Source organism: Armigeres subalbatus, chromosome 2, assembly GCF_024139115.2.
Source record: "Armigeres subalbatus isolate Guangzhou_Male chromosome 2, GZ_Asu_2, whole genome shotgun sequence".
Taxonomy (NCBI): Eukaryota; Metazoa; Arthropoda; class Insecta; order Diptera; family Culicidae; genus Armigeres; species Armigeres subalbatus.
The window spans coordinates 120,907,776-120,928,979 of NC_085140.1; the positions used below are offsets into that span (position 1 = coordinate 120,907,776).

At 44.1% G+C, this 21,204-nt stretch overlaps 2 protein-coding genes and 1 pseudogene across 3 annotated transcripts in view; 2 read left to right on the forward strand and 1 right to left on the reverse strand.

The window, feature by feature from the left end:
• LOC134210753 (uncharacterized) overlaps positions 1–21,204 on the forward strand; it is an 88,748-nt gene that overhangs the window by 16,741 nt on the left and 50,803 nt on the right. The gene's annotated exons all lie outside the window — the stretch shown is intronic.
• LOC134210756 (uncharacterized) overlaps positions 1–21,204 on the reverse strand; it is a 34,692-nt gene that overhangs the window by 4,986 nt on the left and 8,502 nt on the right. The gene's annotated exons all lie outside the window — the stretch shown is intronic.
• LOC134215208 (uncharacterized) lies at positions 3,989–20,097 on the forward strand (annotated as a pseudogene).

A 21,204-nucleotide genomic window follows, 5' to 3' on the forward strand; every position in this document is an offset into this window, starting at 1 on the left:
CGTTTCTGAACCTTTTGAAAGTAGGCTTCCAAGCTTCTTGATAGAATTCCGAGCCACTCGAAAGGAAGTTTCCGAGCCTCTTGAACCTGGGCTTCCGACCCTTTTGAAAAGAGGGTTCCGAGCCACTCGTGGGGGTTGGCTAAAAGAATTCTCAGCTCCTCTAATAGAGATTTCTGAGCCTCTTAAAAGAGGTATTTCATGCAAGGGGTATTTCAAGCCTCTTGAAATGAGGCTTTGGGCATCTTGAAATGACGTTTCTGAGCCTTTTGAAAGTAGGCGTCTAAGCTTCTCGAAGGAAGAATTCCGAGCCCCTCCAAAGGAAGTTTCCGAGCCTCATGAAAGGGCGCTTTCAACCCTTTCGAAAAGAGGCTTCCGAACTACTTGAAAGGGAGCCCCTTGAAAGGAGTTTTCCGAGCCTAATGAAATGGGTCTTTCATGCCTCTTAACACTTACGTACCTGACCCCCAATTTCATGGAAAACTATTTTTTCAAAATGATGGTTCTCAGCAGTCTTGCATCGCAATTTGGTTCTGTTTTCTGCAATCGATCACAAAATTCCTATAGTTTTTGGGACATTGGTCATCGTTTGGAAAATGGCCATGGTTCCGGAGATATTGATGGGAGTACTGGGGTAACCTCCCATCCCGGAAAAATGGCCACTTCCTGATCAAGCCGGAAACATGACTTGCGTCGTGTCAAACTTCATGGTTTTTCAAAAGAGTTCATAAGAATGTGTTCTGAGGACATTCGGTCCATCTGACCCCATTCCGGCACACCCTGGGTTGCTGGTTCCCTGGGGAAGTGGCCACTTTTGACCGGTTCTGAAACCTGGCTTGCGACGTGTCAAACTTCATGATTTCCTAAGAAAAGTTCATAGGAATGTGTTCTGAAGACATTGGGTCCATCTGGCCACATTCCGGCACACCCTGGGTTGCTGGTTCCCTGAGGGAAGTGGCCACTTTTTAACAATTCTGAAACCTGGCTTGCGACGTATCAAACTTCATAATTTTTCAAAAAAGTGTATAGGAATGTGTTCTGAGGGCATTCGGTCCATCTGACCCCATTCCGGCACACCCTGGGTTGCTGGTTCCCTGGGGGAAGTGGCCTTTTTTACCAGTTCTGAAACCTGGCTTGCGACGTATTAAACTTCATGATTTTGCAAAAGAAGTTCATTGTAATGTGTTCTGAGGGCGTTTGGTCCGTCTGGCCACATTCCGCCACACCCTGGGTCGCTGGTTCCCTGGGGGAAGTGGCCACTTTTGATCAGTTCCGAAACCTGGCTTTCGACGTATCAAACTTCATGATTTTGCAAAAGAAATTCATAGGAATGTGTTCTGAGGGCATTTGGGCCATCTGGCCACATTCCGGCACATCCTGGGTTGCTGGTTCCCTGATGGAAGTGGCCACTTTTTAACAGTTCTGAAACCTGGCTTGCGACGTATCAAACTTCATGATTTTGCAAAAAAGTTCATAGGAATGTGTTCTGAGGGCATTCGGACCATCTGGCCACATTCCGGAACACCCTGGGTTGCTGGTTCCCTGAGGAAGTGGCCACTTTTTAACAGTTCTGAAACCTGGCTTGCGACGTATCAAACTTTATGATTTTGCAAAAGAAGTTCATAGGAATGTGTTCTGAGGCCATTTGATCCATCTGGCCACATTCCGGCACACCCTGGGTTGCTGGTTCCCTGGGGGAAGTGGCTACTTTTTGATCAGTTCTGAAACCTGGGTTGCGACGTATCAAACTTCATGATTTTGCTAAAGAAGTTCATTGTAATGTGTTCTGAGGGCATTCGGTCCATATGACCACATTCCGCGACACCCTGGGTTGCTGGTTCCCTGGGGGAAGTGGCCACTTTTTTATCAGTTCCGAAACCTGGCTTGCGACGTGTCAAACTTCATGATTTCCGTAGAGAAGTTTATAGGAATGTGTTCTGATGGCATTTCGTCCATCCGGCCACATTTCGAGACACCCAGAGGGCGCTGGTTCCCCGGGGAAAGTGGCCACTTTTTAAATGGCTCTGAAATCCGTCTTGCGACATCTCAAAGTTTATGATTTTGCAAAACAAGTTCAAAGGAATGTATTTTGAGGGTATTTGGTCCACTTGGCCACACTCCGGAACATCCTGGGATGCTGGTTCCCTGGGGAAGTGGCCACTTTTTGAATGGCTCTGAAATCCGACTTGCGACATCTCAAAGTTCATGATTTTGCAAAACAAGTTCAAAGGAATGTGTTTTGACGATATTTGGTCCAACTGGCCACACTCCGGAACATCCTGGAATACTGGTTCCCTGGAGAAAGTGGCCACTTTTTGATTGGCTCTGAAATTCGTCTCGCGACATCTAAAAGTTCATTATTTCGCAAATCAAGTCCAAAGGAAAGTGTTTTGAGGTTATTTGGTTCCAATTGGCCACATTTCGGAATATCCTGGAATGCCGGTATCCTGTAGAAAGTGGCAAATATTTAAAAGGTTTTAAATCTAGCTTGCGAAGTCTCAAATTTCATGATTTCGCAAAACAAGTTTAAAGGAATGTGTTTTGAGGGTATTTGGTCCATCATGCCACATTCCGGAACATCCTGGGATGTTCCCCGGGAAAAAGTGACCAAGTGACCAAGTGCATTCCTTAAAATCTTGGAATGCTGGTTTCCTAGGAATTTATAAAATTTAGAAATATCATTCCGAAATACTTTCACCATTCTGTCAATCAGACACATTACATACAAACCATTGGTGTATGGAATAAATCAGCTAATGCTAATTGTAATTAAGAATTGTGTGATTATCATAAGTTTAAAATTTATTAGTATTATTCATTTTGAAGGTGGTCCACTCATTGTTTGTTTATTTTTGTACATTTAAGCAAGGAAGGAAAACTTCGTTTTACCATCACTTGCATCCACGCTCGGTAGGCAGCTTCGTCATTGACTCGTGTTTGTTTTGATCAGAAGATCGGCAATGCAGGCACGAATATCTCGCAGCATGCTGTCAAACTTCCATACCAAATCCGATCTTCAAAAGCCGATTGATAACCGAGTGTAAAAAATGAATATCTACCGGGGCTGAATTGAATATTTGGAATTGTGGTTGATTTGCACCGATAAATGATAATTATTTTACTTTATTTACTAAACGGATGCATTTATTTTAGAAATCTGTCCTCAAAGTGTTAAATCCATGCACTGCAGTATGAAATGATATTCATTTTTTGAGATTTCAAATTGAATATCAATGAGCAACGATGAAGATACCTTTTGACAATGCACACAACAATGCTGACACCCAGAGTAGACGCTTGCTGCTGTTCGTGCACATGCCGTCCTATTCATTCGCACATTCAGATTTGTAAATGACTGGTGATTTGATTGTGTGTTGAATGTCAACTGTTTGAGAGTAGTTGAAGTGACTGTTTCTGTCCCTGAATTCATCCCTTTAATTGTTGTATCAACATGCAATTATAACATAAATCGCATCAAACTTGATTTGTTTTATTCAAAATCGTTCAACATTTAGAAAAACCCAGTATGCTTCAGGTTGCTAAAGCTGGAAGGGTACGATGGGCAGTACATGGTACAAGAATGCTGAACAGCAAACCCACTTCCGCACCGACAGGCGTAGAGCGCAGCGACGGGCTGACGGTTGACGGACCAAATACATAACTATTTAGCGAGCGTGAGCCGCAACCAAATATGGAGAGATGTGGTCTCGCATCATGTATTGTGGCGTCAAATTGTTGATTCAGTGTTACATATTTATATGTAAGCCTCAGACATGAAATCATCATTTAGATAACAAGTTTGAACGTATTCCACCAGGTTACAGGAATCACGTGTCTGAGCATTGCTCATCAGTCAATTGTTAACATTTTTCCCTAAAACGCCTATTTTGCTGCATCAGATGAGCCACCACACTTACGATGACTGTTTCCGGGAATTCAATGTAAACAAATTATCCGTACGTTTAAGTCGCTGTTCGATCTCGTGTTCAAAATGTTAAGTGATTCGGAGTCGGAAAGCTCAAGTATTGCCGATCCGGATGCAATTGGTGTCGAAAATGATATACTGAATGAGCAAGTTGAGGATGATCCATTTTATTCCGATGACGAAGCAGAGAGTAGTGAATATGTTTCAAAGTGCGGAAATATAAAATGGAGCAGTATCCCTTGGCCAAATAAGAATAAATCTGGTAGTGAGGGTTTTGGCCCCAAGTTCAATGTGGATCTTAGTAAAATAAAAACTCCAATGGATGCATTCTTATTATTTTTGATTCATCGTTAATTGATTTGATTTGCCGCTACACCAACGCCGAAGGTGCCCACGATTCAAAATTCAAACCATTGGAATATGACGAGTTTCTCGCTTGGATTGGAGTGTTATATGGAGCTGGCAAGAATCACGATTCGAAGACTCATATACGAGAGTTGTGGTCTACAGACGAAGTCACGAGTCGTGTATTCTACTCAGCAATAATGTCAAGAGATAGGTTTGATGATTGATAAATTTTCTAGAAATCAAATTCATTTGATATGTTTTCTATGCATTTTAAGATATGAGCAAATATATAAATATATTCGGTTTGATGATTCGCTGAGTAGACGCCCAGCTCGTGGATCAAATACAAGCAAACAACCATCCAAAGATCAGAATAGCCATGATCGCTTACGACTAATTAGAGAAGTTTCTGACCGTATTCAAACAAATATTTTGACCATATATGAACCTTCGAAAGATGTTACTGTAGATGAGCGAATGATTCCGTTTCGCGGAAAATGTGCTTTTCGGGTATATATGAAAGGAAAACCTTGCCGTTATGGTATAAAGATGTGGTGCGCAGTTGACGTTCACAACTCAATGCTTGCTAATTTCGATATATACGCCGGTAAGCATTTAACTTTTTATATACTTTATATATATATACCACTCGAATGATAGTTCACTAAAAATGTTTGAAAAATTCCATTAAAAATATTCATCAATTACAAAAATTGAGTACTTTACCTAATTCTAGGAAAAATTGGAAACAAACCGGAGAAAAACCAAGCTATGCGTGTTGTTTTACAACTTTGTGAACCGTTTTGCAGCACACATCGAAGAATAACTTTCGATAACTTCTTCACCAGCGTTCCGTTGGCATATGAACTCTTGGAGAAAGACATGGTGTCAATTGGAACACTCAGATCAAATAAAAAGGAAATTCCCGTAGAGTTTCTCGGTAACTCAAAACCCCCAGGAACGGTTAGATATGGATTTCATGATCCATTAATGTTAGTGTCATGGACAGCGAAAAGAACAAAACCGTTCTTCTATTATCGACCGATCCTGAAGCCATACCGGATGTGGAAACGATTGAGAAAAATCAGCTGAATGCTGAGTGTCCTCCCAGTTCTTCGAAAACTGACACAAGAACGGTGGTGGTGAGTAGAATGATTGAAGCAACATAGATAATCCATTTGTTTATTTTATTGATGTGAGATAAACAAATTACTCGATATACAACAGCAATTGAGCATATTTTTGACAAACATAATTTTTTTATAGGAAAAGCCGAAAGTGGTGGAGCTATATAACTCTCTAAAGGCTGGTGTGGACACTCTAGATCGTGCGACAGGAAGCTACTCATGCAAAAGGCGCACGGACAGATATCCTCTCGCAATTTTTCTAAACTTTTAGACATTTGCGGCCATAATTCTTTCCACACGTTTTTAGCAGCTCATCCAACATATCTTCCGAATGACCGCAGTAAAAAGCGCAAATACTTAGACTGGTTGTCAAAGGAATTAGCTTTGAAACACGTCAAATCGAGGAAAAATGAAACAGGTCTGCACCATGAGGTCAAAAGCAAAATCGAGCTATTCATTCGAAATTTCGAGGACATGTATGGAGAGTCGAATTCACCGACATCTATTTGTCTATCATGCACTTCAACGGATGATTTAAAGGTTTGTGAATCATGTGGTAAAACAGCATGCAGCTCACATTGCCGGAAAGTTCAGTGTTTTGCATGCCCAAACTGCTTTGAGTCCCAAAACGAGTTTCCGGAGTTGCAACATATTACCCGTAAGTCTAAAAGGTGTAGTTTCTGCCCTCGAAACAAAGACGTAAAAACGATGATAAGTTGTGTATCGTGCAACAGTGCGATTTGCGAAAGACATGTAAAACGAGAATCAAAATATTTTGACATATGCCGGACCTGTATGGTATAAGTTGTTGAAATGTTGAAATGATCAGAAATAAACTACTCATAAAAATCAAATACAAAACAAAAAACCCAAAATATCACCTAGTATCGATAATACCTTTATAGTATACAGCCAAGAATCCGGATCCGGAGATGACCACATTCTTTAGGAACACATTCACATACTTATCGAAAAGTGTTCACTTGCTCCGGAAAACAAGCATTATAAGGTCGAATACACTTGAAAAACATACTTTTGAACTTGTTTTGAAAAATCATGAAATTTGAGATGTCGCAAACTACATTTCAGAACCATACCCTCTAGACACATTCCTTTGAACTTGTTTTGCAAAATCATGAACTTTGAGATGTCGCAAGTCGGAATTCAGAGTCATTCGAAAAGTGGCCACTTTCTCCGGGGAACCGGTATCCCAGGATGTTCAAGAATGTAGCCAGGAGAACCAAATACCTTCAAAACACATTCCTTTGAACTTGTTTTGCAAAAATCATGAACTTCAAGATGTCGCAAGACGGATTTCAGAACCATTCAAAACGTGGCCACTTTTCCCAGGGAACCAACATCACAGAATGTTCCGGAGTGTGGCCAAGTGGACCAAGTACCCTCAAAATACATGCCTTTGAACTTGTTTTGCAAAATCATGGAGTTTGAGACGTCGCAAGTCGGATTTCAGAGCCATTCAAAAGTGGCCACTTTCGCCGGGGAACCAGTATTCCAGGTTGTTCCGAAATGTGGCCAGATGGACCAGATACCCTTAACACATATTCCTTTGAACTCGTTTTGCAAAATCGTGAACTTTGAGATGTCGCAAGACGGATTTCAGGGCCATTTAAAAGTGGCCACTTCCCCAGGGAACCAGCAACCCAGTGTGTCTTGGAATGTGGCCGGATGGACCCAATGTCCGCAGAACACACTCCTATGAACTTTTCTTAGGAAATCATGAAGTTTGACACGTCGCAAGCCAGGTTTCAGAACTGACCAGAAGTGGCCACTTCCCCAGGGAACCAGCAACTCAGGGTGTCTCGGAATGTGGCCGCATGGACCCAATGTCCTCAGAACACATTCCTATGAACTTTTCTTAGGAAATCATGAAGTTTGACACGTCGCAAGCCAGGTTTCAGAACTGATCAAAGTGGCCACTCCCCAGGGAACCAGCAACCCAGGGTGTCTCGGAATGTGGCCGGATGGACAGAATGCCCTCAGAACACATTCCTATGAACGTTTCTTAGGAAATCATGAAGTTTGACACGTCGCAAGCCAGGTTTCAGAACTGATCAAAAGTGGCCACTTCCCCCAGGGAACCAGCAACCCAGGGTGTGCCGGAATGTGGCCAGATGGACCAAACGTCACATGAACTTCACATTTCAATGAACTTCTTTAGCAAAATCATGAAGTTTGATATGTCGCAAGCCAGGTTTCAGAACTGTTAAAAAAGTGGCCACTTCTCTCAGGGAACCAGCAACCCAGGGTGTGCCGGAATGTGGCCAGACGGACCAAACGCCCTCAGAACACATTACAATGAACTTCTTTTGCAAAATCACAAAGTTTGATACGCCGCAAGCCAGGTTTCAGAATTGTTCAAAATGTGGCCACTTCCCCTAGGGAACCAGCTACCCAGGGTGTTCCGGAATGTGGCCAGATGGTCCGAATGTCCTTAGAACACATTCCTATGAACTTCTTTTGTAAAATCATGGAGTTTGATACGCCGCAAGCCAGGTTTCAGAACTGTTAAAAAAGTGGCCACTTCCCTCAGGGAACCAGCAACCCAGGGTATGCCGGAATGTGGCCAGATGGCCCAAATGCCCTCGGAACACATTCCTATGAATTTCTTTTGCAAAATCATGAAGTTTGATACGTCGAAAGCCAGGTTTCGGAACTGATCAAAAGTGGCCACTTCCCCAGGGAACCAGCAACCCAGGGTGTCGCGGAATGTGGTCATATGGACCGAATGCCCTCAGAACACATTACAATGAACTTCTTTAGCAAAATCATGAAGTTTGATACGTCGCAACCCAGGTTTCAGAACTGATCAAAAGTAGCCACTTCCCCAGGGAACCAGCAACCCAGGGTGTGCCGGAATGAGGTCAGATGGACCGAATGTCCTCAGAACACATTCCTATAAACTTCTTTTGAAAAACCATGAAGTTTGACACGTCGCAAGTCATGTTTCCGGCTTGATCAGGAAGTGGCCATTTTTCCGGGATGGGAGGTTACCCCAGTACTCCCATCAATATCTCCGGAACCATGGCCATTTTCCAAACGATGACCAATGTTCCAAAAACTATAGGAATTTTGTGATCGATTGCAGAAAACAGAACCAAATTGCGATGCAAGACTGCTGAGAACCATCATTTTGAAAAAATAGTTTTCCATGAAATAGGGGGTCAGGTACGTAAGTGTTAAGGTCACTCCTGACGGAATCCAAGTTTTAAAGTGCTCGCGTTTTCGAGGGCACACCACTCGATACGGAAGCAACGCAAAACTGTCATTTTTATTATTTCACGCATGCTGCGACGCAGCAAAGCTAAATCAACAAAAATGACAGTTGTGCGCCTTCTCTGAATCGAGTGGTGTGCCCCCGAAAACGCGAGCACTTTTAAACTTGGATTCCGTCAGGAGTGACCTTAAAAGGAGGCTTTGACTATCTTGAAATGACGTTGCTGAGCCTTTTGAAAGTAGGCTTCTAAGATTCTTTAAAAAAGAATTCTGAGCCCCTCGATAGGGTTTCCGAGCCACTTGAAAGTGAGCTTCCGAGCCCCTTGAGAAAGGGGTCCAGGGTCTTTTGAAAGAGGGCTTCCAAACCTCTTAAAAAGGAAGCTTGTAACCCTCTTAAAAAGGTGGCATCTGAGTCTCTTGAATGAGAGCTTTCTATCTTTTTGAAAAGGGGCTTCCGAATCTCTTGAAGGAGGCTTCTAACCCTCTTGAAAAGGGTGCTTCTGACTCTTTTGGAAAGAGGCTTTCGAACCTCTTCAAAGAGAGGTGGTTGAAAGAAGGATTCCGAGCCCCTCGAAAGGAGGTTACAGAACCTCTCCCGAGAAGCATGAAAGAGGTATTTCGAGCCTCTTGAAGGGAGGCATTGATCATCTAGAAATTACGTTGCTGAGCCGTAGCTTCTTAAAGAATTCCGAGCCACTCGAAAGCAAGTTTCCAGCTATTTGAAATGGGCTTCCGTGTCCCTTGAAAGGAGGCTTCCAACTCTCTCGAAAAAGGAGCTTCCGAGCCTCCTGAAACTGGGCTTCTGACCCTTTTGAAAATAGCTTTCCGAGCATCATGAAAGGGGTCTTTCGAGCCTTTTGAAATGACGTTGCTGAGCCTTCCAAGCTTCTCGAATGAAGAATTCCGAGCCCTCGAAAGAAAGTTTCCGAGCTACTTGAAAACGGGCTTCCAAAAGCTTTTATGTTCAGAAGCACTTTCAAATTCAATATTTTAGTTAAGAAATATATTCTTAACATATTTCATAATTTTGTTTCGATCAAGTAGATTGCATTTGAAGATTTTTTAGATCTTTTGTCCCACAGCCCTGTGGCTGTGGTGGGCATGATTCGATATGTTTTGATTACTGATTGCTTTGCATATTATGTACAATACAAAGTCTTGCAATATAAATTTATACAATTATTAAGACTTTACCAATATTTTTTTTATTGGAATTGTATTACGTCATTACGCCATTACGTGATTACGTATTTTCGTCCGAGGTACCCCCTGGAGTCAGCGAAGGTACCCCGGGGGTACAAGTACCCCAGGTTGAGAACTGCTGTCTTAGATGGAAGCAATGCACTCTCCAATAGTCGAGATCTGTCCTGGCCACGTCCTTGTGAATGCTGAGGAAGGGGAAGGATGGTTAGTTAGACGACTACTTAAGAAAGATGCAGAGAACTCTACGATCTCATATAGGTGTGACGGGAGGTTTTTGGAATTGTTGGTGTGGGAGGTTATAACAGTAGGAATCGTTTTGGTAGAACGTGAAACACAGGTAGAACTTAATTAGAAAGAAACACAAAGTAGGAATGGGACGAGCCTGGAAGTAAACCCGCGACCTCCTGCTTATAAGGCAGAAGCAGTAGCCACTAGACCACCGAGCTCGTCTATTATGTAAAAATATGACTTTTGTTGTACATAAACATCGATGAACAATTTTTTATTATCGTCGAATAGATCATGGAACTTATAGACTTCGCTAGAAAGTTATCCTGATAGTTATAATCGAGTTGTCATTGACTATAGCTAAGTGTTACATCCGCTACATGTCTTGGTAATCAATATACTTCTACCCTAAACATGATATTAAAAAAAAATGTCAACTTGTTTGTGAATATGGCGACATTTTTAGTTGCAGCTGGTAAGTATTCTATTAAGTCTATTTGCATAGGTTAAATGACTATTCATATAAATAGTAGAGTTTGTAGAGGTTCCGTCTTCAATTAAGATGAAAGTTGGTTAACATTTTCTGTTGAACCTCTATAGAAAGCAATATCTGCTTTATTCATTTATTTAGTTAACATCTAAACAGATAACACTGAATCAACAATTTGACGCCACAATGCACGGTTCGAGGCCGCATCTCTCCATCCTCGGATACGCCCCACGCTCGCCAAGTCGTTCTGCATCTGGTCTGCCCATCTCGCTCGTTGCGCTCCACGCCGTCTCGTACCTGCCGGATCGGAAGCGAACACCATCTTTGCAGGGTTGCTGTCCGGCATTCTTGCAACATGTCCTGCCCATCGTACCCTTCCGGCTTTAACTACCTTCTGGATACTGGGTTCGCCGTAGAGTTGGGCGAGCTCATGGTTCATTCTTCGCCGCCACACACCGTCTTCTTGCACACCGCCAAAGATGGTCCTAAGCACCCGTCTCTCGAATACTCCGAGTGCTTGCAAGTCCTCCTCGAGCATTGTCCATGTTTCATGTCCGTAGAGGACTACCGGTCTTATTAACGTCTTGTACATGACACATTTGGTGCGGTGGCGAATCTTTTTCGACCGCAGTTTCTTCTGGAGCCCGTAGTAGGCCCGACTTCCACAGATGATTCGCCTTCGTATTTCACGACTAACGTTGTTGTCAGCCGTTAGCAAGGATCCGAGGTAGACGAATTCCTCGACCACCTCGAAGGTATCCCCGTCTATCGTAACACTGCTTCCCAGGCGGGCCCTGTCGCGCTCGGTTCCGCCCACAAGCATGTACTTTGTCTTTGACGCATTCACCACCAGTCCAACTTTTGTTGCTTCACGTTTCAGGCGGGTGTACAGTTCTGCCACCTTTGCAAATGTTCGGCCGACAATGTCCATGTCATCCGCGAAGCAAATAAATTGGCTGGATCTGTTGAAAATCGTACCCCGGCTGTTACACCCGGCTCTCCGCATGACACCTTCTAGCGCAATGTTGAACAACAGGCACGAAAGTCCATCACCTTGTCTTAGTCCCCGGCGCGATTCGAACGAACTGGAGTGTTCGCCCGAAATCTTCACACAGTTTTGCACACCATCCACCGTTGCTTTGATCAGTCTGATAAGCTTCCCAGGAAATCTGTTCTCGTCCATAATTTTCCATAGCTCTACGCGGTCTATACTGTCGTATGCCGCCTTGAAATCAACGAACAGATGGTGCGTTGGGACCTGGTATTCACGGCATTTTTGAAGGATTTGCCGTACAGTAAAGATCTGGTCCGTTGTCGAGCGGCCGTCAACGAAGCCGGCTTGATAACTTCCCACGAACTCGTTCACTAATGGTGACAGACGACGGAAGATGATCTGGGATATCACTTTGTAGGCGGCATTAAGGATGGTGATCGCTCGAAAGTTCTCACACTCCAGTTTGTCGCCTTTCTTGTAGATGGGGCATATAACCCCTTCCTTCCACTCCTCCGGTAGCTGTTCGGTTTCCCAGATTCTGACTATCAGCTTGTGCAGGCAAGTGGCCAGCTTTTCCGGGCCCATCTTGATGAGCTCAGCTCCGATACCATCCTTACCAGCTGCTTTATTGGTCTTTAGCTGTTGAATGGCATCTTTAACTTCCCTCAAGGTGGGGGCTGGTTGGCTTCCATCATCCGCTGAACTGACGTAGTCATCTCCTCCGCTGCCTTGACTTTCACTGCCTGTACTCTCAGCGCCATTCAGATGTTCCTCGTAGTGCTGCTTCCACCTTTCGATCACCACACGTTCGTCCGTCAAGATGCTCCCATCCTTATCCCGGCACATTTCGGCTCGCGGCACGAAGCCTTTGCGGAATGCGTTGAGCTTCTGATAAAACTTGCGTGTTTCTTGAGAACGGCACAGCTGTTCCATCTCCTCGCACTCCGCTTCTTCCAGGTGGCGTTTCTTCTCCTGAAATAGGCGGGCCTGCTGTCTCCACTGCCGTCTATAACGTTCCACGTTCTGCCGGGTACCTTGCTGCAGCGCGACCGCCCGCGCTGCGTCCTTCTCCTCCAGAATCTGTCTGCACTCTTCGTCGAACCAATCGTTCCGTCGACTTCGTCCCACATACCCGACGTTGTTCTCCGCTGCGTCGTTAATGGCTGCTTTAACTGTAGTCCTCCACCAGCAGTCCTCCAGAGGGGCCCCATCAAGCTCACCTCTTCCGGCAACGCTGCCTCGAGATGCTGCGCGTATGCAGTGGCGACATCAGGTAGCTTCAGTCGCTCTAGGTCGTACCGCGGCGGTCGTCGGTACCGAACATTGTTGATGACGGATAGTTTTGGGCGCAGTTTAACCATCACCAGATAGTGGTCCGAGTCGATGTTAGCGCCACGATATGTCCTGACGTCGATAATGTCGGAGAAGTGCCGTCCATCAATCAGAACGTGGTCGATTTGTGATTCTGTCTGCAGTGGTGATCTCCAGGTGTACCGATACGGGAGGCTGTGTTGGAAGTAGGTGCTACGAATGGCCATATTCTTGGAGGCGGCGAAATCAATTAGTCGTAGGCCGTTTTCGTTCGTCAGCCGGTGAGCGCTGAACTTTCCAATAGTCGGTCTAAACTCCTCCTCTTGGCCAACCTGAGCGTTCAAATCTCCTATGATGATTTTGACGTCGTGGCTTGGGCAGCTGTCGTACTCACGTTCCAGCTGCGCGTAGAATGCGTCCTTATCATCATCAGTGCTTCCGGAGTGTGGGCAATGTCCATTGATTATGCTGAAGTTGAGGAACCGGCCTTTGATCCTCAACCTGCACATTCTTTCATTGATCGGCCACCACCCGATCACGCGCCTTTGCATATCGCCCATCACTATGAAAGCTGTTCCCAGCTCGTGTGTATTGCCGCAGCTCTGGTAGATGGTATGATTACCTCTAAACGTTCGCACCATTGATCCCTTCCAACAAACCTCCTGCAGCGCTACAATGCCGAATCCACGGTCCTTGAGCACATCGGCGAGTATGCGTGTGCTCCCGATGAAGTTGAGAGATTTGCAGTTCCACGAACCGAGTTTCCAATCGCTAGTCCCTTTTCGTCGCAGTGGTCTTCGCCGATGGTTCCGGTCCGTACTCTCTTGTTGATTGTTCGTTGCTTATGATTTTTAAAGGCTGGCTTGCAGGGCCTGACACCAAACCCCCTAAATTTCCGGAGGACCATTCCTCCTTATTTCCGGTGGACCATGGTGCACAGTTTCACTTAGAGTCCCTCGCTGGCACTCGGAATATCTGCTTTAATATTGTCTTTATCATCACTTTCAACTCGGTGAATTAAGGGAATATACTTGATTTATCGACTAGTTATTGTTTTTTTGCATATATCTATAAACTTATTTTGAATCATTAATTTTAAAACAATGCACAAACTCTAAGCATGGCTGATTTTCACGCAAAAGCATTTTGTACGTGGCCACATTTGATTGTTACTTAACAGAATTTTCTGTATTATGTGTGCGCTACTCGGACTCGTACGGGCCCATTTTCTGACAAAAACTACCAAAGTAACATTTTGGTGTTATTATGGTTCTATAGAAGCTTTGTAGAGCAAATATTGGTTTTGATGACCGTTATAAAACCAAAAATGTTACTTGGGTATGTCTAAGGAGGGGAAGGCCGAATTTCCGGTGAGATTTCGAAACCTTACAAATTTTCCAAATCCATTGAAACCATTTGGGACCATTTGGGAAGCACCCACTATTCCCGTCCACAACGTTAATAACTCAACCGCGTTCCAACCAAATGGCTTGATTGTTTATACAGCACTAGATATCGACAGGAACTAACCATGTTCTAAAAAACAAGTAATTCGGTTGTAATGCGCTCGAGTAATGAACGTTACTGACGGGAATAGGGGGTACTGCCCAAATGGTTCTCTACCCTATTACTAACGATAAACTATTGAAAATAACATTTTACTAACAACAATGTTCAAATCAACTAATCTATCTCCGCAAACTCATTCCTTGTCGAGCTACCGCGCGAGACGGTCGGTTTTGTCTTGCGCTCCGGGTTTGAATCGTTTTTTTTTCCTAGTGAGGTTTTCCGAAGTGAAGTGCTATAAACCCAGGCTCCCTGGAAGTGGTTCTATTTGACGAAGTCAATTAGTTTCCATCAAACGAATTTCTGCTACATCGTTACCGAAACAGCCACGTGATCCATCGGCATCATATCACGCGCCCCGCGCCCCGCGCCACCGGGCCAAATGCGTGCGCTCCGCATCAACTATCGGCATTAGATCGAACCGAACGTGAACGCAATCATACAGTGAAGTGTGCGGCATTGGTGTTGGTTTCCTGCGCGTACACAGATTGAGTCGACCGGTTGCAGACACAGCAAAGACTACAGAAGATAAGAATAAATATAAAATACACCCTTCCTTGTTTCCCCTCCTTGTACCGCTTCCCACATCACTAAAGTTAATAGTTGAATAGGTAGTAAATTTTTTGCTAGTTTTAGTTACTCTCCTCTCCCATTTTAAACGTTTCTTCCTGGTGTGCCGTTGTGGTGTGCTACCACCGGCAATGAGTAACGATAATTTCGGCGGGGGCCCGTCGCGCTCCCTATCTGAGTCTTTATTGTTGGGTAATTCAAATGAACAATCAATGGACGTGAGCAACTTTTCCCTCACCCCTCCGGTGACCTCTCATAATACATCACAAACGAAATCTTCATCTACGACCCCCCGCCCGAAGGCTTACCCGCCGAACTCTGGCGGGCCTTTTGTTGTCTTTTTTCGACCTAAAGGGAAAAAATTGAATACAAGTCAGATCAGCAAGGATCTGGCGAAGCGATTTTCGTCGCTGATCCGTATTGACACGATTGGTACAAGTAAGCTTCGGGTTACTGTTTCAGACCGTAAACAAGCAAATGAGATTGTCACCTGTGAGCTCTTCACACTTGAGTATCGCGTTTATTTACCCTCAAATGAGGTCGAAATCTCGGGAGTAGTCACCGAAGGGAGTCTGACCTGTGATGAAATCAAGCAGGGCTTCGGATGCTTCAAGAATCCTCTCTTCCTCCTGTACAGATACTGGACTGCAGGCAGATGCATTCAGTGCTGCGAGAGGGGAGAAAAGGTTTTTCACTTTCCGACTCATTTTGTGTGACTTTCTCTGGATCAGCGCTTCCGGATTTCGTTGTCATTGGGAAACTTCGACTACCAATTCGGTTGTATGTACCGAAGATGATGAATTGCACCAATTGCAAGCAGTTGGGTCATACGGTTCAATACTGCTGCAACAAACCACGTTGCTCATCGTGTGGCGAAAGACATTTTGACGGCGCATGCAAAACACCGCCGAAATGTGTATACTGCAACGGAGACTCCCCGCATGCACTCGACGCATGTCCAACGTAAATACAGTGACGAGAAACCCTTAAGCGATCTTTGCAACAGCGTTCTCGGCGTAGTTATGCCGAAATGTTGAAGAAGGCCGCTTCTTCTATCGAGTCATGTAACATCTTCTCTAATCTACCAATCGACGATCAGGGCTCTGATTCTGACGTTGACGAAGGGATTCCATTTACATTCAAAGGTTCGACGAGGAAGCGGGTGAAGCAAAGCCAGAAACCGTCAAAAAAGCCTAGAAAGCTGCCTCGCAATAATCCCCAACACAACATGCCCAATTCTGAAACAGGAGCAAATGCCTCAAAACGTTCATCTCCGGGGTTCAACCTCCGCGAGACTAGAGACTTTCCGCCTCTTCGGAATGTAAATAAAATCCCGGATACTGCAGTTTTCCCGATATGGCAGCCAGAAAATGAGCACCCAGAACGTCCTGAGCAAGCACAGAGCGCTCCAATGTTCACATTTTCTGGCATCGTTGATTTCATTCTCAACTTTTTTAGCGCTTCAGATTCAGTGAAAAACTTAGTCAATTCAATCCTCCCTCTTTTGATTCCGCTTTTGAAGCAGCTGGCTTCTAAAATGCCCATCCTCGAAACAATCGTATCCTTCGATGGCTGATTCAGTCAACAAAGCTAATACGATTTCGGTTCTACAATGGAACTGTCGAAGTCTTCTTCCAAAGCTAGATATTTTCAAATTTTTAGTCAATAAATTACAATGTGATGTATTTGCGTTAAGCGAAACATGGCTAACTTTTGGTGTAAACCTTCTTTTCCTTGATTAACATCATCCGCCGGGATCGTGCAAATTATTATGAAGGGGTACTTTTAGGAATAAGGAAGTACCACTCGTTTTACCGAATCGATCTTGCGCCAATGTCAGGCATCGAAGCTGTCGCATGTCAAATGACTGTTCGAGGAAAAGAACTCAGTATAGCCTCTGTATATCTCCCACCAAAACTGCGATACCTCATAGAGATCTTTCGAATATTTGCTCGGTTATGCCTGAGCCACGGTTGCTGTTGGGTGATTTCAACTCCCATGGAACAGGCTGGGGAGAACTTTACGACGATAACCGCTCATCCATGATATATGACATCTGTGATGACTTCAATATGTCTATTTTAAATACCGGAGAAGTTACAAGAGTGGCACCTCCAGCCAAAGATAGTCGCTTAGATCTTTCAATTTGTTCGAGTTCATTATCGTTGGACTGTACATGGAAGGTGATCCAAGATCCCCATGGCAGTGATCATTTGCCAATCGAAATTTCAATGTCCAATGGAACATACCAGAATCCCCTAGTCAACATTGCATATGACCTTACGAAACACATCGACTGGAGCAAATATGCGGAGGCGATTTATGATGGTGAACAAGTTGAGGTGCTTCCACCGCGTGAAGAATACCAATTTCTATCAGATCTAATTCTTAACAGCGCGCTTCAGGCACAACGTTTCCCAGTGCCTGGCAGTTCGGTTCGTAAAAAACCTCCCAGTCCGTGGTGGGATAATGAGTGTACAATTCTGTATCGCAAGAAATCCATCGCGTTCAAGGACTTTCGAAAGCAAGGTTTGGTCGATCTTTTAAACGGTATATTGATTTTGAATCCCAGTTTAAAAGCTGGTTAAGTCGAAAAACGCGATTATTGGCGCAGCTTTGTCGAAGGATTGTCGCGAGAAACTTCAATGAGAACCCTATGGAATGTTGGCAGGAGGATGCGTAACCCATCGTCGGTTAACGAAGATCGTGAAAATTCTCCGCGGTGGATCTTTGATTTCGCTAAGAAAGTTTGTCCGGATTCGGTACCAGTTAAGCAAACCTGTCGTGATACTTTAGCTCACAGAGACGATATGGACCGACCCTTTTTGATGGCCGAATTCTCAATTGCTCTATTATCATGCAACAATTCCGCCCCAGGGATGGATAGAATTAAGTTCAATTTGCTTAAAACCTCCTGACGGCGCGAAGAGGCGCGTTTTGAACATGTACAATCGATTCCTGGAGGATAATATTGTTCCGGATGATTGGAGGCAAGTGAGAGTGATAGCCATCCAAAAGCCGGGTAAACCTGCGTCCGATTATAACTCGTACCGTCCTATCGCAATGCTGTCGTGTCTACGTAAGCTTTTCGAGAAGATGATTCTTTACGGTTGGATAGCTGGGTTGAATCAAATAATCTATTGTCAGATACACAGTTTGGTTTTCGTAGGGGGAAAGGAACGAACGACTGCCTTGCGCTGCTTTCTTCGGAGATTCAACTTACCTTCGCCCATAAAAAGCAGATGGGTTCTGTATTTTTGGATATTAAGGGTGCTTTTGACTCAGTTTGTGTTGACGTCTTATCTGACAAGCTACACGCGTGTGGACTATCGCCGACTTTAAACAACTTCTTATACAATTTGTTGTCAGAGAAGCATATGAATTTCTCTCTTGGTGACCTGACAACCTTACGAATCAGCTACATGAGTCTCCCGCAGGGTTCATGTTTAGGCCCCCTATTTTATAATTTTTACGTCAGAGACATTGATGTATTTCTCGTCTCATGGAAAATAGCACTTTAAAATAGCTTGCGGATGATTGCGTTGTTTCCGTTTCGGGATCAAACGCACCTGAACTGCAAGAGCCGTTACAAAATACTATGGATAATTTGTCTAACTGGCCTTTGAGACTTGGTATCGATTTCTTTCTGGAGAAAACTGAGATGGTCATCTTTTCAAAAATGCATAAACCGGCAAAGTTTCCGCTTCAGCTGATGGGTAAAACGATCTCTCATAGCATGTCTTCCAAATATCTTGGGGTGTGGTTCGATTCAAAATGTACATTTGGAAAACACATTGTATATCTGACACAAAAATGTCAGCAGCGAATCAACTTTATGCGAACAATAACAGGTACATGGTGGGGAGCCCATCCGGAAGATTTGCTTCGGTTGTACCGGTCAACCATCCTGTCAGTTTTAGAATACGGTAGTTTTTGTTTTCAATCCGCGGCAAAGACTCACATGTTGAAAATTCAACGTATTCAGTACCGGTGTCTTCGCATCGTATTAGGTTGTATGAACTCGACTCACACGATGAGTCTAGAGGTACTTGCAGGAGTACTTCCTTTGACAGATCGTTTCGCGGAACTTTCGCTCCGGTTCCTCATTCGATGTGAAAATCGCAACTCATTGATCATTGAAAATTTCGAGAAGCTGTTAGAACAAAATCCTCAAACCCGTTTCATGAGTATTTACTACTGGTACATGACGCTGGATGTGCGCCCATCTACGGTAGTTACAAATCGCGATAACTTCTCGAACTTCGTCGGTTCTGATGTAGTTTTTGATAAATCCATGAAGCAAGAGCTCCATGGTATACCTGAGTACCATCGGGCGTTGTTGATACCTTCTTTGTTTTCAAGCAAGTATGGGTACTCTAACGAAGATAGAAGATTTTTCACAGACGGATCTAAAATGAATGGTTCCACTGGTTTCGGAGTTCATAACACATTTCATAGCGCCTCATTCAAGCTCCAGGAACCTTGTTCTGTATACATCGCAGAGCTTGCTGCCATACACTATACAATAGAGTATATTGCCTCTCTTTCACCCGACCACTACTTTATCTTCACTGACAGTCTAAGCTCTCTGGAAGCCATTCAGTCTGTGAAGCCAACTAAGCACTCAGCGTATCTCCTGACTAGGATTAGGGAAGGCTTGAGAGCTTTATCGAAACGCTCCTACACCATCACATTGGCCTGGGTCCCTTCGCATTGCTCAATTTTGGGTAATGAGAAAGCGGACTTCTTGGCTAAGACTGGTGCTCTACGAGGCGATATTTACGAGCGACAAATCGCCTTTTATGAATTTTTCGCATTGGCACGCCAAGAGACCTTGACAAGTTGGCAAAAAAAATGGAAGAATGGGCAGATGGGTAGATGGCTACATTCAATTTTCCCACAGGTATCGAAAAAACCGTGGTTCAAAGGGTTGAACATGGGTCGCGATTTCATTCGCGTCATGTGTCGCCTGATGTCCAATCATTATGTACTAAACGCGCACACTTTCCGTATTGGGCTTTCAGAAAGCAATCTATGTGTTTGTGGCAACGGCTATCAGGATATTGACCATGTCGTGTGGAATGTGACGAACATCGTGAAGTAAGATCTGAGCTGACTGACACTCTCCGAGTCCGAGGAAGACGGCAGAAGCCCATTAGAGAGGTGCTGGCATGCCTTGATATCGATTACATGCAACTTATTTATTTGTACTTGAAGCGCATTGATGTTAGAGTTTGATTATAGCTCACACCACGTCCATTGTATCTCCTATTCAACTATCAAAATCTCGTCGTAGTATCATTTCCAAAAAATCCTTATCCTTATCCTTTCTCTACAACAACACCACCATAAATTCTCACGACTCCCTTTCCATCCTATTGAAAAAAAATGTAGTCCCTAACCTTAACTCAACCGCGAGTATATCGGTTTCCCAAACTAACCTAGTTTTAAAGACTCAGAATAAAATTGTAAAAATGTAAAACAAGAATTTCGGCTCCGTTATGCCCAATGGCGAATGAGCCTTACAAATAAACGCAATACAAAAAAAAAAAAAAAATCTCCGCAAACTAATCGGACGAAGTTATACTATTTTTGATCAACCGCATATGTTTTTCTCTGCATTAAATGTCGTGTTGGATGACGTGTATGCGACAGTTTGTACGAGATTTCACGGAGAACGATACAACGGCACAGCAATAACGGATGCAGAAAATTCAAACCGATGGCGCCGGCATTGCTGGTGGCAGTTGTCGGCGAAAGTTTGCAACGATGGTATCGGTTCCAGCGCAAAACCATCAGCATCAAAAGTTGTCGCCGTTGGTGCCATTTTAATTATTTAGACTAAGGCCGGTGTCGAGTGGTCTTTGCAGTGCACAAGAGATTTCTTCAGTCTACCAAATATCCGAAAATCATTTTCCACCTCATCGATCCATTTTCATCGGGTTATTGAACGACATTCGGGCTACGTGCCCGGCTCATCTTAGTCGTCCAATTTTCGCGATGTGAGCGATGGATGGTTATGCCAACCGCTGCTGCAAAGATGTAGCAGCAGAAACTTCACATGCAAGAAATGTCGTTGATTCAAGATAGCAACATCGAAATTTTATCCATAAAATTACTAATCAGCCACAACCTTTGTGTTCAGAGTTTTGTCTATCCGAGTCATCGCTGAAACGTCGCTGGATCGACGTCGACGTTTCTGTCACCGAAG